At 34.8% G+C, this 16,916-nt stretch overlaps 1 pseudogene; it reads left to right on the forward strand.

Annotated features, from left to right (window-relative positions):
* The first annotated feature begins 2,852 nt into the window (after positions 1-2,852).
* LOC148844383 (uncharacterized) lies at positions 2,853-10,901 on the forward strand (annotated as a pseudogene).
* Positions 10,902-16,916: the final 6,015 nt, after the last annotated feature.

Genomic DNA, 16,916 nt, shown 5'->3' on the forward strand with positions numbered 1-16,916 from the left:
CGTTAGTAACGATAAGATGAAGGGCTATAAAATTTGGTTAGATGGTCATGTAATTCTCTCTCTCACACAGGATTAGGATGATGGTGGTAGGGGTGTCAATTGGACTGGATTTGGACCAATCCGATCCAGTTCAATGTGAGTCCATTATAAATAGATTAGGTAATTCAATGAATTGGACCGGTCCAATTCAATGTTTGGACCGTCCAGTTTGTTTTTGATTTAGATTGGTTCAACCTAAATCCGGTCCATTGACACATTTTTATCTTATATTTAATAGACCAGATATTGATTTATCCAACCCAATCCAATATAAATTTGTTACGGATGGATCAGGTTCAATTCAATAAATTTTATTGATCTATCCAATCCGTCTAAATTGATTTTTAACTGAACGGGGTCGAATCCAAAACGGGTCCATTGACACCCTTAGGTGGAGCTTTTGAGCTTAATCGTTAACCTAACCTGATCTGATCTGCATTGGACCGACTCATGTCTATTATTAATTTAGTTAATTAATTGAGAAAACTAAGCAGTTGGAGAAGGGAGTTTTCGATAGTGCAGAGTTCTGGCTTTCGGACTTGTTATCTGCAGGAACTCACCCCAACTTTAGAGCTGCTGGGTCAAACCATCTGGGTTTTTATGAGGCAGATTTTGGATGGGGGAGACGTAAGAAGGTGGAGTTGGTATCCATTGACAGGTTAGGAGCCATTTTTTATTGCAGAGAATCCCAGCGATCGTGGTGAGGCTGAGATCAGTTTGACACTCAATAAGTACGAAATGGATCTCTTTGCCTCCATGTTCTTTAGGCTGAGTTTGAAGGAGTATAAATTCAAATACCTAGAATGCAAAACTTTATATTTTGTATGTATTTACCCCATATATATTTGCACTTGTACTGCTTCCAAACTCAGCCTTAATGATCTTAGCGGTAAAGATAATTTCTTTATAAAGCTTTGCAGTTGGCATTTGTAGTCTCTACCAAAGGATTTTCCAAGTACTTTAATTATATGCCAAGAAAATGGTCTGTTAATTCCAGAGACCCAAAGAGTTCAAAAGCACCGAAGTTAAATCTGTTGGAGTTGATAGATAGAATCCTTCATCTCACTCACAGCGTTGGTGAATATAGTAATTACACTACTTTGTCAGTTGATTAAAGTGATGTTTGGCATCGATACCGTTTTCTGAGAAAACGACACTTAATAGGTACCACATCAGAGAAAGCAGTAATTCAAACAACACCCTCTTGTTTGATACCATTTTTCCAGAAAAAAACGTTGCTTTAAACCATGTCTTAGAAATTCAAAAAGTATGGTCTGGAACAATATCAAATTTAATGTTTTTGAGAAAACTTTGTGTCTGTGCCAATGGTATAATGATATGACATCATCTTAAACATTGGATAAATAAATTAATATTGAAAACGTTGCTGCCAACACTATTTTCTCATATAATAGCCTATGTAACATTATCCATTAATTCCAAACAAAAAATTTTTAAATTTAAGATGAAAGGTGATTATATTTATATGTAAATATTCAATTTATATCGCTTCTAAACTCTAATCACGGTTAGAGTTAGACTCTCTCTCACTTTATAGAATTTGAAGTGCAAACTAGCAAATGACTCCGTATTAAGTACAGGGAAGATACACGAATGTGTCATCTTGGTTTTTTTTTTTTACTTTTTTTGTTTTTAAAATAATATTATTTTATTTGAGATTCACTATTTTTTAATAATTATATTTAATTTAAATAATTAAATCAAGTTGAATTTATAATTTAAAAGCCTTCATAATGACTTTTATTTGAACTAGGAAATTGAACTATAAAGATTTATTTGACCCCATACTTTTGGAATAGAAACTTTTTTATGATAGCTATTTGTTTAAAGTTAGTATTGTGTGTTAAAAGTGTAGTTAACTATTCTCATTTTTTTAAGTGTGGATAGACACATGGATGTATGAGGAATGAAGCTTCTATTTAAAAGTGGAAGGTACCCATTTTTTGTAAACTATTTCTAGAAAAAAGTAGAATGTTGTATATATGTCTGAAGGCTCTCTAGTGAATGACCTCATATTGAAAACAAAGAAATTCACTCTTATGAATAAAGATTAAATTTTAACATATAACCCTGCTAAGTTTGATATCCCACATTTGACATGATCCTATATTTAGTATGAGAAATTTACTCTTATGCATGAAGTTTGATAAACACATACAAAACTTGCCAAGTTTTCTAATTAGATAGAATTTTTAGGTCAATAGGGTGAATAATTATCTTTGAACATTAAGGTATTCATATTGAGAAAAGTTGCACAATTAATTTAAGATAATTAATTTATATTAATTATTTAATTTATAAAGTTTTTCATTAATAAACATATCTGTAGTAATTTATTATTAATTTAGATATGATTTCCCCGACCCTAATATGACCTTGCGCAGATATATTAAGTCTATATATGATCATTTATGACTCGACTTGGGTAACTATTTTTCTTTTAGGCATTGGGTTGGAGACCTCAACCAAGTTCCAAACATAATGCAATATGGGCTCTAGTCAAGAAAACCATTGGCTTGAAAGTTATGTACATATAAATAATATATATATATATATATATATATATATATATATATATATATATATATTATGTAATATGGTATAATATGTATATATCTATTTTTTGTGCCAAACTGTTTCTCATCTTCTGAGCTTGACTTGTTAAAACAGGTCCATGAGAACTTAAATCACAAATAAGCTTAAAAAAACAATTTTATAATCCATATATGACCACCACCTATTGAAATTAAGATAACTGTTTCCACCATTTAGGTGAATCACACCAGGTCTCAATGGCAATTGGCACGAAAATGCAAGGAGGGACCACAATGTCATATGCAATTGAAAGTTTGGAAAAAATCAGCAATAGAAGACCATTTTTGTGTTGTAAGTTTAATATTTTTGTTTATATTCCCTATCACATAGATTTATTATTTAATTTAAAAGATTGAAGCATTTTTATTTCTAAACAATAACCACTGATTCTGGATCTCAGGCTGTGCCAAGCTCTCCTCTTGTGGGATTCATGCAAAGAAGGAATGGCCTGCTACAGTGCAGGCAGCCTGCAAAAGTGGGTCGTGCAACCCGACACAACCCACATTACACCATTACATGTAGCCCACAAAAGTAGGTCATACCGGCTTGACATAACCCACATTACACCTCTAGCTGCTGTGGTTCTTGGGGTGTTTGCTTTTCGGTTTTGGATTTACTTTTGGGTTTTATGGGGATTTTATTGTTTTTTTTTTTTTTCATTTAGAGTTTCAGTTTGTCATATTATATGGGACTATATTGTGATATTTTCTGGAGATTTTAATGGATCCACCCTCTATCACTTCTTATTTAGTAGTGTATGCATCAAATACTATCTATTTGAATAAATTAAAAGAGAGAAGCTAAATACTTGAAAACAATTTCAGGGCTAAAAGATGCCAAATCGGGCAATTGTATTATTCTACTTTACTAAGTAGTAGGAAAGTACATTAAACAGGTAGATAAAACAATTGTAATATAGCTAAAAAGTTTACCTAAATGCTACTTTTAAAAACTGACAAACACTTAAATCGAAGAGGCAATATGACCTGTAAGAAGAAAAAATGATTTAAGCTCAATTCTAACTCCCCTTCTAACTTGTCCAAAAAATCTTTGTTGAATCACTTTAAAATGGACTGGTTTTAAACTGCTAACGAACAATGAAGCAATAATAGTGATGAAGGGTTATTTGGCACGACCTAGCAAGAAGGGGACACGTAGGCGTGATTTGATCAAAGGATGACAACTTAACCAGGCAAACCCAATTCGCAACATTCGGAATTCGGGTATTCAGCCACCTTGGCCCGAAATCAACCTCAGTGTAGAGGCACCTCGACACCCAATCCAGTTCGGGACTAAAGAATCGAAGTTCCAGCTCAGAGCTAATGAGCCGAAACGCCGCATAACCGACTCCAAAGGCTTCCCCAATAGGTCCCGAATCTCTTGAGGTCACGATGAACCAACAGATCCCAAATTTCCAGAAGATCACGATAAGAACTCATCCCAGTTCTACCTGAATCGAAGGTAGACGGTAAGCCTTATCAACGTACTCCTCTACTTCAAAAATGGAACCAACCTTATCTCCACAGCCCGGAGATCCTGGAGCTCTTTTGTAAGGCCCACGACTACTCCAGTATATAAAAACTTGAAATCTCAAGGCAAAGGTGTGTGTGATTTTTCTACTCACTAGCACTCTAGCTCTCAAGCATTCAGCTCGCATTCACAGTATAAATATTGACTTAAGCATCGGAGCAAACTCGCCGAGCTAGCTACCCCGGGTTCTCTGATCCACTTGCAGATCGGTCCACCTCACCGCCCATTTGGAGTTCAAATCACCCTCCAACTAGGAGTAGCCAGATCGCGCACCATCAATTAGCGTCATCTGTGGAAAACGATCGCCTATCCATGTTTATTACACTTTGGTCCCCATCAGTAAAAAATCATAGCTCCGCCTTTGTATTAAAGTTTCTATATGGGCCTACACCAAACATGCCAATCTTTATCTTATCTCTGGCTTACTAATGTTGAAACCTTTCTTCATTGTTCAATTGTTAGATCATCACGATTGCAAAGATGTAAAGTTGAAGTGTAGGGCAAGTTGATGATGGCTGAATGATTTAATTAGTTTGTCTTTTTAAGCAAGTAATTCTCGAAAGTAAACAATATAGAAATTTAATTAACTCACTAACTTTCCAGGTGATTAATTTCAGCTTTTTTTGGAAGTATTGGTTCAGTGGTAAAGCAATGGATGTATAATTAAATTCTTTTTTTTTTCTATTTTTGATCAACACAGTTCAATTCTTTTTGGGTAAATTATAAGGACACCCCTTATACTGTGGGGTCAGTGACAAAGACCCCCTATACATTTTTTGCAACAAAGACCTCCCAAAGCTTTGACCATTAGACAAAGACTCCTCCTCCATTAGCATTCTGTCAATTAACTTCAAAAAAGATTCTCATCTAACTATTTAAAGCTTTCTAAATGTCCAAGCTACCCTTTTGTCCTTCGTTATGAGAAGAATCCCAAACTCGCTCTGCAACTTTTTTTTTGAGAAAATTTAACTAGAATTTATTAAGAAAAAAGGAGGGAACAAGAGGAGATATACAAAGTAGGGGGGAACCCCTACAAGTTACAAAGGAGGAAGCTTGTCACTATACAAATGCTCCAAATACACACCAAATAGCTAGGTCATCTGCAGTATGATTGTGTTCCCTAGGAATCCAAACAAAGTTAACATTCAAACCATCCAAAGAATCCCAAGTTTCAGTCAGATGGTGATACAGTCTCCAAGGGCCCCCTTTTTTGTCTCTTAACTATTCTATCGTATTTGCTGAATCACCTACAATGATCATATTCCAAATTCCCAAATTCTTTATTATCCTGATTCTGGTGAGAGTAGCCATCACTTCGGCCTTTGTGGAGTTAGCCCAACTGATTGTACCACTAAAAGTCCAACAAATGATGCCCCTTTCATCCCTTACTATACCACCAATACGTGCAAGGCCCGGATTACCTAAGGCACAACCGCCAAAATTAAGGGTTATCACACCTTCACTGATGGATACGGGATGCCTCAAGGATGTTTGCTGGGGATGAGGCAGAAATAGAAAGGGGTGAATATCTCTGATAAGATCATTAACTGAAAGTCCTTTAAATAGAGCTGAATTCACCGACCAAAGGATGCAAAGATATGTAATATCTGAGATTAACTCCTCCAAGGTTCTGCTTTTATTGTCAAAGATACGGCTTTTTCTTTCATCCCAAACACCCCACATCATTGCACGTGGCACTAATTGCCAAAAGACTTTACCCCTTTTGTTAAGCCATGTTCCTTGCTATTGATTCAAGATGTCCATAATGTATTCTGGAAAAGCCTAGTTGTACCTTGCCATATTCAAGAAGTGGGACCATATCCTTTGAGTGAAACTGCAATGGAGAAGAATGTGATCTGCAGATTCACCCTCGCTGAGACATAAAATACAAACATGAGGAGAAATGGAGTGTCTTCCCAAAAGTTTTTTCTGTAGGAGATCACAAGTATTAACTTTCTGGAGACAAGCTTCCCATACAAAGAAGGAAATTCTTGAGGGGATCTGGTTGCACCATATTTTCTTGTAAGAAAAAGAGGAATGGTAATCATCTGCAATCAAAGCCCTGAACATAGACTTAGAAGGGAATTCGCCATTTGGGTGAAGGGTCCATATTCAGGTGTCAGAATGAGAGGGGGATATGTAAGCATCTTTGAGGGTTTATTAAGGGTATTAAATCAGAAATCTCAGAGTCCCTTAGGGGTCTTCTAAGGTGGAGGTTTAAAGAATTCTCGACGGTCTAGTTTGGGAGGCAAGAAGAAATAGAGGCTTCTTGGTTAAGGGTGAAGTTAAATAGCCTAGGGAAAGATGTTTCCAAGGTAGATTCCCCCCACCAAAGATCTTTCCAGAATTTAATTTTAGAACCATTTCCCACTTTATGCCTTATAAAAGGAAAGAAAGAAGTATGAATGGAACATATACCTTTCCAAGGATTTGTGGCCTTTATCCTATTCAAATGGAGATTGCAATCCCACCCGTTTGTATTTTGTCCATGTTTACTTGAGATGACAGTTGTCCAAAGAGCATTATATTCTTTCTAAAATTTCTAGAGATGTTTTCCTAGGAGAGAAGAATTTTTCTCTTTAAGCAGTCCAATACCCAAACCGCCTTCCTCTTTTGATCTGCAAAATTGTTTCCAAGTGACTAAATGGCTTCTCTTATCTCCACCACCTTCCCAAAGAAAGTTCCTTTGAAGTTTCTCAATCAGATTTCTGACTTTAGTCAGAATCTAGAAAATATAAAGAAAGTAAACCAGTAGATTTCATAAGGAGGCCTTTAAGAGAGTAATCTTGCCCCCTTTTGAGAAATAACACTTTTTCCAAATCGATAGTTTATTCTCACATTTCTCCATCACTGATCTCTATAAATTGAGGGATTTTGGATTCCTCCAAGAGGCATCCCAAGGTAGGTAATCGGGAGATTCTCCACTTTGCACCCCAACAAAGATTTAAAATTTTCTAGAAGTTCTACTTCCGCTGAGTTAATTGCAACAATACTACTTTTGCAGAAGTTAACTCTTAGACCAGTGAGAATCTCAAAACATTCGATTACCATTTTAGTGTTTGTGATATTGTTTATGGAAGCATCCAAGAATAGGATTATGTCGTCAGCGAACTGTAAGTGAGAGATGTGAATTTTATCCCTACCCACTTCAAATCCTTTCACCAAGTTGAGAAGAATTGACTTGTCAAAGAGATAGTTAAATATATCCATCACCAAAGTGAAAAGTAATGGGGAAAGATGACAACTTTGTCTTAGACCCCTACTAGCCTTGAAATAACCTTTCAATTCACCATTTATCAATGCTGAAAACCAAGGAGAGCCAATACAACCTTTAATCCACCTAATCTAATTTCTCCCAAAACCTCTTAGCCTTAAGCAATCAAAAATGCAGTCCCAATCCACTTTGTCGTATGCCTTCTCAAGATCAAATTTCATGAGGACCCCCGGGATCCCAGAGGATTTTTTGTCTTCCACACACTCATTTGCAATAAGAATGTTTCCACAATTTGTCTTCCTTTTACAAAAGCAAACTGATTTGTGGAAATTAGATCTTCAAGGACTTCTTTAAGTTTGTTGGCTAGAACTTTTGCCAAAATGCTGTAAATGCTCCCAACCAAACTTATAGGTCTAAAGTCTTTAACTTCCAAAACTGCCCCTTTCTTAGGGATGAGGCAAAGAAATGTAGAGTTAAGACCCTTGTTAACAATGGCAGATGAAGGAAGTCCCTGAAAAACTCCATGAGATCTGACCTTACAATTTCCCAACACTTTTGGAAGAAAAGAATAGGGAAGTTGTCCGGCCCTGGAGCCCTGTCTCTGTCCATGCTGAAAATAGTATTCTTGACTTCTTCCTCTTCAAAGCTTCTTTCCAACCAATCCCTCTTTTCAGCTGATAGGGTAGTGCCATCCCAATTATATTATGTAAACTAGTTTTAATTATCCTTGGAGTAAAGGTTTTTAAATAAAGAAAGGAAAGCTTCAGAAATTCCCTCAGGATTCTCCACTTCTCTCTAATTAAGATTGAGCTTAGAGATAAAGTTCTTCCTACTTCTTCTAGAGGAATAGGTGTGAAAAAATCTGGAATTATTGTCTCCTTTCAACCATCTCACATTTGATCTTTGTCTCCAATAGATCTCTTCCCTTCTAACTAGTTGTTCTCGTTCCTTTCTTAATTCTGCTCAATTATTTCTGTTTAAGGCATTAAGAGTCCCATTTTGCTCTCTATTATCCAAGTCCTCTAATTTTGAAAGAATTCTTTTTTTGTCTTCTTCAACAACTTTAAATTCTTCTCTCTCCCAAGCTTTAAGATTTTTCTTTAAAGCTTTTAATTTCTGAAGAAGTCTAAACCCAACCCAACCCTCTACTTTGCAGTCTTCCCGCCATGTTGCAACTTTTTTACTAATGTCTTTGTGTTGTAGCCAGAATTTTTCCAATCTGAATGGGGTCTTTCTTTTGATGATTCTTTCGGTGTTCAGCAATATGGGCCAATGGTCTGAGGTACATCTTAGATGAAGTTCTTGGCACAGGTTTGGGAATCTCTCCAACCAATCCCAAGATAGCAAAAATCTGTTAAGTCTGCAGCTTATGGCATTTTCTTGCATGTTTGACCAAGTGAATAATCCATTGGTAAGGAGCTCAAATAGATTGTGCATGTCAATAAAATTAGAGAAATTTTTCATGCTTCTGATTGGGATTATACCATTAGAATGTTTCGAACTGAACCTGGTGACATGGAAATCACCCATTAAACACCATGGTATGTCCTCCCTCTCATGTAGGGACTCCAGCTCAGCCAAAACCTCTCTCTATCAGTGGGAGAGTTAGGACCATACACACCAATGAGGGTCCAGCTAAAACCATCTTTAATATTAGTGAACAGAACCGAGATTGAGAATTCACCTCTGTCAATCTCCAAGCCTGAAATTTCATCTTCCTTCCATGCTAGGATGATACCTTTAGTAGAACCCTCAGCTAGAACAACTATTCATTTTCTACCCCTTATTCCCCATATGGCTTTCATAAGTTTTCTATCGATGAAACCCTAACTCAAACAATCCTCTAAAGCTCTTCACCTCTTCCGTTACAGCCTCCTCTCTTATGATATCATCATCATGAAGCTTAGATGGGCCAAAGTGTTCAACAAGAAGAAGCAAATACTTGCTCAGATGAGCCCGAAGATTCGATTCATCCCCAAAGAGGTCATTTTCTGCAATGTCATCTCCTTCTATATATAGCCACTCTCACATGGCCAAACAAGCTCTTTGAACTTACGATTGAATTTCTGCTTTTCATTGCCAAAGAATGGTAAAACCCAAGGTTTTTAAAACCAACCCGGAGAATGAACCGATCAGGGGTCCGATTCTAGGGTCGAACAGTCCGACCGTTCAAACCGAATGGTCGGCCTTTTTTTATCGGTTCATTCTCCGAGTTGGTTTTAAAAACCTTGGGTTTTACCATTCTTTGGCAATGAAAAGCAGAAATTCAATCGTACAATCAGGGGTCCGATTCCAGGGTCAAACAGTCCGACCGTTCAAACTGAATGGACGGCCTTTTCTGACAAAAAATTTAAAAATAAATCAATAACTGTCAAAACCGTTCGAACTATTCGAACTGTTAACTACCTAGGTCGACGGTTTGCTGACCAAAATCAACGTTTTTTGGGAAAAGTTCGATTTTCTAGAAAAATAGAACCAATCATCTTACCGGTTCTTGGTTTTTTTGGTCCGACCGTCCAATCCGATTTGGTTTTTAAAACCATGGTAGAACCCTTCAATATCAATTATTAGGGTGTTTGTTGCAACATCAAACATCTGAACTATTATTCATTAATGTTCTAGAAACCAATGATTTGAACAGTCGTTCATTAATGTTCAAGAAATATTAAACATGTCAATTCTAACTTATGATCGACTTCCCCCCTATAATATCAGTTGTTGGTAATAGTAATGGGATCCATACGCGTCTCCCAATGCTTGTGCTTACAATATCCTGATAAATGCTTGTTGTTTGAATAACTCGTTGGATGATGCTTGTAAGTTGTTTGTTGAAATGCGAAGGAAGGGCATTAAACCGAATGCAATTACTTTTGGAACATTGATTTTTGTCCTCTGTGCCAATTCGAAGTTGGGTGAAGCTTTTACATTGAAAGAAGATATGCTGAGGATCTTTGGTTTGAAACCTAATACTTTTGTTTATGCTTCATTGATCAAAGGCCTTTGTTAGCCTTTAAGCTAAAAGATGAGATATTGTCGGAGAAGATTGTAGGGTTGGATTAAGCAGTTTATACTACTTTGATAAGTGCACTTTTTAGGACTGGTCAGAAAGGAGAGGTTTCTGGGATTTTAGAGGAGATGACCAGATTTGGATGCAAACTTGATAATATTACTTACAAATGCTACGACCTCTGGATTTTATAATGAGGAGGAATTTGATTCAGCCTGTGCTCTCCTAAATGAAACAGCAAAAAAAGGTTGTAATCCGAATGTTAATAGCTATAAATTGTTATTCATTAATGTTCGAGAAATAAACATGTTTGATTTGTTTGAAAATGTGCCAAGACAGAAATGTCTCCTAAATCCTGATGTTGTGTCTTACAGGATACTTTTTGATGGTCTTTGTGACAGGATGGAATTAAAAGAAGCAACATCAATTTTAGATGAGATGGTTTTCAAAGGGTTTATCAGCTTCAAAGTGCAAATAAGATTTTGGGCCACTTAGGTTTTAAGAGAGAATGACAAAAAAGGAAAATAGAAAAGGTTTAGTGGAGGGGGTGTTTGTCCCCCATTAACGGTCGAGGGGGTGTTTGTCCCAGTGTAAAGGTTCAAGGGGTCTTTGTCGCAAAAAAAAAGTATAGGGGGTTTTTGTCATTGAGCCCATAGTACAGGGGCCTTTGTAATTAGTCCATTCTTTTTGTAACTAACATTGCAAGAAATCATTTTCTACGAGAATATATATGTTTGACGAAATCAATTCTATCATAGAATCATTGCAACTAATTGGGGTTGTGACTCACTTGTCTAACTTAAAACATAAGCGAACCATGAATGAGACAAATATAGATTATAAAGAAATGAACCTTGCCAGAGTTTTAATGATCAATTGGCGTTGAACTATATAGAATAAAACTTGTTGAATTGTTACCCATTTGGGATTTGGGAGTTTTATCCCACATGCCTTTTGGGATTTCTGGACCAAGGGCCACCAAGAACACTGGGCAAACATAAACATATTTGGTAAGGAATGGGAAAGCTTGCTCATCATTTTATAAAGCCACGAAGACCAAAGAGTATGTTTTGATGATAAACAGTGTAAAGCAAGCTTTTGTAAAAAACTGGGTTATAGTAAAAATAAAGATAGTTAAAGATGTTTTTCTCAATACTTAAGCTTTTGTGGGGATGATAGTATATAATATATTTCCAAATTTTTTTGCAATTTTTTATATTTCTATATCTATAAAAATTATTATTATTTATCATTAATAAAATTCTTATTGTTCTTATTTATTATGGTTCATTAATAAAATTAATAATTTTTATCAGTTACCTTGTCAGAATTTTATTTGAATTCTCATTACCTTTTCACGAATTAACTTCTATATGATAAATCCAACTTCAGCTCCCTCAACCGCTGAAAACCTTATAATAAATTGCTATAAAAATATCACTTAGTCTTGCAAATATCTTGTCATCTAATGATGTAGTCTTTAAGATAATAGAAATGAAAAATTAATCCACCATATGGTGGGAATAAAGAAGAGAAAACCATCTATACCTTAATGATCAAGAACTAAACCAATGAAAATAGGTTAAAAATATTTTTAGAAAAACAAGAAAATAGTTTAAAGAGTAAGTTGTTCATCTATTTGCAATTTGGAAATCTCTTCATGGTAGTTAACATGGCCCAACATTGGCTATTGAGAACATAAGATGTACTTTCAGGTTTTTTTAATTTAAATAAATGAAAGGGTAAATTGCTAAAATCTCCAATAAATTTTTTTATCATTGTTGACCCCCCACCCCCTCTAAAGTTTGGTAAATGCAATCACTTCCCAATAACTTTTTGACACAGATGCAACATGCAAGTAGATCCTCTGTTAGAACCTTCTAACAAAAAGCACAAAAAAATTCCAAAATACCCATGTTATTACTTTTAACCAAAATGTTTAATTTCCAAATTTGCCCCTCATATCAATTGCTCAAAGGTAAAATTACAACTTGAAACTCTTTTTTTTATTGTTGTTCATAATAATTATATTATTTTTTATGTATAAACCAGACTCAATAATAATTACATGGGTATTTTAGACATTTTCATGCCTCTTATTAGAGGATTTTACAAAGGGGGTCTACTTTCAATTGTATTAAGAAGTTTAGGGGAATTAATTGCAATTACCAAACTTCAGGGGAGGTTTGGGCAATGGTCAAAATTTTCAAGGGAGGTTTCAACAATTACCATAGTTTATTTTTCAAGTATTAAACAAAAAGAGGGATTTATGTATATTTTACCTAATAAGCATTAAATGGGAATGATAAATAACATTTTTTGCCACCAACTTGCTTTACAGTTATGAACAAAAAGAATGGAATTTTGTATCTTTTTTGTAATAAGCATTAAATGAGAAAAAAAGAGTCATTTCATGATAAACATTAAATGAGAAAACAAAAGTACATTTTTACTATTAATCCTCCTTTGATTCAAACCTTAGAAATGGAATATTTCAGTCTAATGAAAATTCTAGAAGCCAAACTCATCTATTCGTACTTTTATACATAGTATAAATTGGATGTGGGAAAATTTTCTCACTAATAACCCTTTTGTTAGATTGATAGAGAGTAGATACTTTCCATGTAAAATGTCAAATAGATATATGTTGAGATAGTTTTAATGGCATCCACGTATAACTTTTTTATCTAGTTGAGGATTGGTTCAAATTATGAAACTTTGTCTAGATTTTTTATACAAAATGTAACTAAATTAAAAAAATAAATAATCAATTACCTTTTCAATTCCATGTATCACAAAAATAAATGCAATATAAAACAAATTCTTGAATTGTTGATAGTATAAGTAGTTCATCCATATATTGCAAGAATAGCTATAGTACAAAAAGGTTTTCTGCATTCTTAACAATAGAAGTTGTTAAAAATGCAGGAACTCCTTTTACACTATAGTTATTCTTACGATACATGGATGAACAACTTATACTCTCAACAATGCGGGAACTCGTTTTACATTACAGCTAATCTTTTCGAGACAAGTAATTGAAAAGGTAATTGATTATTTATTTCTTTAATTTAGTTAAACTTTATATACAAAACTAGTCTACTTGTTCTTTTATATTTATAGAATCACGAGACATGGGAAAAACGTTGTCATTGATATTTTCTTATACGAACAACAAAAATAATCTTAATGTTTTGAATTCAATTTACATGAAAATAATTTTGATGTTTTGCTTTCAGATTATAATTATTGATTTCAATTTGTATGAATAATCTTGATGTAAGAAAGCAAAGATAATCTTGATGGATTTCAACTTATAATTCTTGTTGTCAATTTTTACAAATAACTTTTCCTGTAGGAAAGAACAAAAGCCACGTTTGGCAAGTCTTTTCACACGGACTTCGTGCTGTTTAGAAGTCCGAATGCCTGAATTATGGACTTTTCCTGTTTGGTAATAAAAAGATCTATATAGGAAAAGCTCCAGCCCATAAAAAACACCAAAAGTTCGAATTTGGACTTTTTCAAGAAGTTTCAAATGAAGTTTTTACATTATTTTCACGCCCAGTCTTCTTTAAACGTGTGGTACGATGCACACGCTTGGGAGAAAATGGGTTATCTTTCCACAAAAACTATTTGAATGTGTAACTGGGACCTACCAATGGTATGTGCGGCCCCACCTTAGAAAATGCATGTGGGCTCACATTAGGTATTATGTGGGACCCATCTTGTAAAATGTATGTGGGCCCCACATACATGTTCACACATGGACCCACATTTATAACCACCAATGGCATGTGGGCCCACCTTGTAAAATGTATGTGGCCCCACATACTTGCCCATACATGGACCCTACATGCATTGTCCACCAATGGTATGTGGAGCCCACCTTGCAAAATGTATGTGGGCACCACATACATGTCCACACATGGACCTTACATACATGTCTACCAATTATATGTGGGTTCCACCTTGAAAAATGTATGTGGGCCCTACATACATGTCCACACATGGACCCACATGCACGTCCACCAATGGCATGTGGAGCCCACCTTATAAAATGTATGTGGGCCCCACATGCATGCCCACACATACCCTACATGCATGTTCACCGATGGTTATATGGGGCCCACATACATGTCCACACATGGACCCACATGCATGTGTACCAATGGCATGTGGGGCCCACCTTGTAAAATGTATGTGGGCCCCACATACACAATCACACATGGACACCAATGGCATGTCGGGTCCACTTTGTAAAATATTTGTAGGCCCCACATGCATGGCCACCAATGGTATGTCAAGCCCACCTTGTAAAATGTACGTGGGCCCCACATACATGTGTATGTGGGTTACACCTTAAAAAATGTATGCGGATTCCACGTGTTAAATGAAATGTTTGTTGGCCCACACACAAGACATTCACATTACCAAACAGTCTTCTAACTTTTATGGTCTTTTGCGATATCTATATAAAATATTTCAACCAAACAGTCTTTGGTCTTCCAATATCTATTTGCAAAAGGTCACCCTGTTTTTTAACCATTAGATCTTTAACAGATTTTCTGGAAAAGATTTTTCAAACAGGCAAAAGATAAATTCGATCTTTTGATTTTAGTTTACACTTCTTCTTTTTCTCCTTATTCTTCCCAGCTAATATTATCTACAATTACTTATTAAGGCATTAAAATGGGGTTAGTTTAAAAAGATTGATGTGCACGACTCCTATTTAAATTTTCACACTTATAATTTACTCTCATAAAATATAATGTTAAGAATATTATAAAAAGTAATAATAATCAAATATCTTTAAATATTGTTCACATGTCAACTTTTTAATAATTTATAACAAATTTTACAAAAAAGAATGAAAAATAAACATTAACAACTAAGTGGTGGTCAATTGGTACATTAGCTAGGTAGTCCCAGTGGATATGTGGATTCAAATCCCACTACTACCACTTACATGTGTGAGTTAGTGTGTTGTGTTAAATACCAAAATAAAACTTTATGTAATCGAGCTTGCATTTTATAAAAAAGCAATACGCGTTAACTAAAAAACATATAAATAAATATAAACATTTGTATAGCAATAAAAATATTTATATAATTTTTTACCCAAAGAACCTTCAATTACACACCATAAACTATAATTTTATTAAGGGAAAATTTCTTCACCTTCACCAAAAGAGAAAAAAGAATCTCTCACTCTCAGCCCCTGGTCTTCTCTTGTTCAAACGAAAAAGGAAACTTATGCTCCTTATGATTTTTCCTCATTCGAAAGCTCCATCAACCTTTAAAGCGAGCTCTGTCATCATGGCAACATTGGACAAAGCTTCAAGCTTGAATCTCATACAACAACACCTCATTGAGGATTTCGCCTCTTTAAAAAATATATGAACAATTTTACCTAGAGGAACGTCTGCTTTTGGAGACAAATCACAATGATAATCAACATCCAAGACTTTTCCCTTTTGATATGAAGCAAAACCCCAAATTGTCAACTTGGATACCATGAAATCCCTGAGCTCGAGTCATTGAAGGATGCAACTTTTAGAGACAATTACCCAATACAACCATTGAAGCCTGTAGCTTTTACAACAAGCACTTACTTTTCCAAGTTCTGTGTTTTTTGTTGAAATCTATATTTTTAGGGAAAATTCCCGATTAGTACCCTGTACTTTGGATCTAAAGCACTTTGTGGTCCCTGAACTTTAAAATGCGACAATTCGATACCAAAACTTACAAAATGTGGCAATCTAGTACCTATCATTAACTAGCTGTTAACCAACCGTTAAGTGGAATTTTAAAAAAATATAAATGCCCTTCAAGTGTTATTTAATTTTCTTTATCAACCATCTAAATGTTAAAAAAAAATTAACAGTTCCAAATCTTTGCCTTTTCCATTCAACACAGTTGAAGTCACGTTTGAGTGGACATTTTGGTGACCCCAGCTTTCTTGAATAGAAGAGACAAAGATTTGAGACTATTAATTTTCTGTCGATGTTTGGATGATTGATAAATAAAATTAGATGACGCTCAAAGGGCATTTGTGTCTTTTTCAAATGCTTAGCAACTCGCTAACAACTAGTTAACAACAGGTACTGGATTGTCATGATTTGAAAGTTCGGGTACTGAATTGTCGCATTTTAAAGTTTGGGGATCAAAGTGGCACTAGGCCCAAAGTACAGGGTACTAATTGAGAATTTTCCCATATTTTTATTTTTATTTTTTAATCATCTTTTTAATTAATGTAATTTCTAGTTTGTTGGCTAAAATCTATGTATTTTTTGAATATTTTCTATGTTGTTAAATTAATTGTAATTTCTTTTGAAATTTTTATTATTTTTTATGTTTTTATGATTTCTAAATATAACATTATTCAAATTTCGAATAATTTTCTATGTTTTTTCTACAATTTCTGCTAATATATAAAATATACAGCTTTTACCATTTACCATATCTCCATGCTTTGTTTTGTTAGTTTTTCTATAAATTTCTATAACTTTC

This window comes from Nelumbo lutea, chromosome 8 (genome assembly GCF_056320005.1).
Source record: "Nelumbo lutea isolate HS-2025 chromosome 8, American lotus-T2T, whole genome shotgun sequence".
Taxonomy (NCBI): domain Eukaryota; kingdom Viridiplantae; phylum Streptophyta; class Magnoliopsida; order Proteales; family Nelumbonaceae; genus Nelumbo; species Nelumbo lutea.